We start from the raw sequence: 2500 nt of genomic DNA, 5'->3' as shown, positions 1-2500 counted from the left end.
GAGAAAAAGACAAAGTTAGAGCGACAATACAACAAACAACAACATGCATTTTAAAGGCCATTTTCCCTGCTAGAGCGGGGGTTAGCCTTGCGGTCCCCATGACAATCTTCTCCATTTTGCCCTATTTTCTGCATCTCTCCTTGTTAACCCCCTTGCCCGCATTTCTTCTTCCACCAGCTTTAGCCAAGTCTTTCTCGGTCTTCCCCGTCCTCTGCTTCCTTCTACATTCATTTCCATCACTCTTCTCAACCAGTCACTTTCATCCTTCCTCAAAACATGACCAAACCATCTCAACCTGTTCCTCTTCACAGCATCAATCACAGGCTCTATTCCCATCATCTTTCGCAATTCATCATTTGTCTTCCTCTCTCTCAACGATACTCCGCACATCCGTCGAACCATTCGCATTTCCACCCTTTCCAACCTTCGTTGCTGCTCTACGTTCATTACCCATGTCTCACTCCCATAAATCATAACACTTCTCACACATGCAGCATACACCTTTCCCTTCAGCTTCAACGACACTCCCCTCATCATCAGCACGCCACTCAGTTCCCGAAACTTCTTCCATGCACATCTCACTCGAGCAACCGTTGCCGAGTTTGATCCACCTTCTCCATTCAGCATGTCTCCGAGGTAGCAAAATGTTTTCACACCTTCCAGCTTCACGCCGTCTCCAAGATCCAACTCAACATCTCCTCCATCTGCAGCTCCCTCTGTGCACACCTTACACTTGAATGTAGCTGCCACACTGGTTAATGACCCTCTCAGACCACTACATTTTTGATGAACCCACTCAGCGCACATTGTACATTGAATGGAGTTCACTCCGACACCCTTCCTACACACAGCACAGGGCCACTTCCCAGTTCTTTCCACCTCACCACATGGTTTACCACTTGCCATCACCTTCGTCTTTCCGATATTCACCTTCAGACCTTTTGTCTCCATACATTCCTTCCACGTGTTCATCTTTTCCTTCAGTCCATCCATACTTTCCGCAATCAACACCAGATCATCTGCATACAACAACTCCCATGGTAAACCCTCCTTTACGTTCTGAGCCAGCACCTCCATCACAGCTACAAATAGTAGTGGACTTAGTACCGACCCCTGATGCACTCCCACCTTCACCTCAAACTCACCACTGTTCCCGTCCTTCGTCCTTACAGCTGTGCACGCTCTTTTGTACATTGCCATCACGACTCTGATCAACCATTCCTCCACTCCTAACTTCCTCAATGCCCATGTCAATACTTTGCATGTTATCCTATCGAATGCTTTCTCCAGATTAGAGAGAGATATATATATATATATATATATATATATATATATATATATATATATATATATATATATATATATATATATATATATATATATTGTTACGGACACGGCTTAAGATGTTATGATGGGCCGAGCGGAATGGCCGCCGTGTTCGCACAGTTTACCCGATTACCCGATTACACCCGACGTTGACCAAGTCGCGCTACGCTAAATCAATGAAGGAAAGGACACAACGGCTGGGATAAATGAAACGACACAAGGGGTACAGTTCTCAAGACCTCCGGAGGAGGATATAATTGGTGGTGGAAAAAAGGGGTAGATTACAAGGTATGAGGTAAAGCACAGAAAAGATGGGCACTTAGACACAATCTTATCTATCCCAGACAGACCACAGACAAACGGAACAAGACTGACTTACACAGGGATTGATGGCAGGGAAGGACAGGTCGGTTGATAGCACAAGGTGCACCTTGGCTCAGGGACAGGATACAGCTCAGTCTTTGGGAGGTCTCTCGGCGCTCGGAGGGTGCGTCCTTTCTCCTTCAGCTCTGCGCGCATCTGACGTCACCTCCCTCTTCCTGCGCATGCTCAGCGGGGAGTGACACGCCCTCGGCTCATTGGCTCCGCCCCAGACGGAATCGGTCCGCCGCTTCTATTGGGTGCGGGGGGTTACCGGGCTCCGCCCTTGACGAGGAGCTGACAGCGAGCCCCTACGTGGTAACCCCGTCGAGCACATGCTCGATGGCGGCTCGTTGGAAAGGCTTGGTGCCCTTTCAACACCCCCTACCAACCAAGCCGGAGTGAGGACACACACTCCCCGCGCCGCCGCCGCTGTTATTGTTGTTGTTGTTGTACCATGAGGAAGAGCTGCGGGGAGGTATTGGGAGGTCCTAAACTTCCTAACGGTGCCATACAATCACATTCTGGTGCAACGAAGAGTCAGAATTAATGGAAACGAGTCCTTAACTGACATAGACTAAGAATAACTAGCAAGATGTCCTATAGTTGTCTACGTGAGATGCGGTGGACCTGGATGCGACATTTAATGGGGGAAATAGGGGGAGGTCGGGTCTACAGAGTGTTGTTTACAGGAAATGGGACTAGGGAATGGGGGATTGGGGATAGTTGGGAAGGATGAGGAAATAGGGGAATATTTACAAGCGGATATGGATGGATGTAAATCCCATATCCGCAACAATATATATATATATAT

At 48.0% G+C, this 2500-nt stretch overlaps 1 protein-coding gene across 1 annotated transcript in view; it reads left to right on the top strand.

Moving 5' to 3' along the window:
- The window catches only part of LOC144889476 (uncharacterized), a 33354-nt gene that overhangs the window by 29861 nt on the left and 993 nt on the right, over positions 1 to 2500 (top strand). The window lies entirely within an intron of this gene.

The sequence above is a fragment of the Myxine glutinosa genome, chromosome 1 (genome assembly GCF_964187855.1).
Source record: "Myxine glutinosa chromosome 1, kmMyxGlut1.1, whole genome shotgun sequence".
NCBI lineage: Eukaryota > Metazoa > Chordata > Myxini > Myxiniformes > Myxinidae > Myxine > Myxine glutinosa.
Note: the sequence above shows the minus strand (reverse complement) of the source record. Positions and strands in the feature narration are given on the sequence as shown.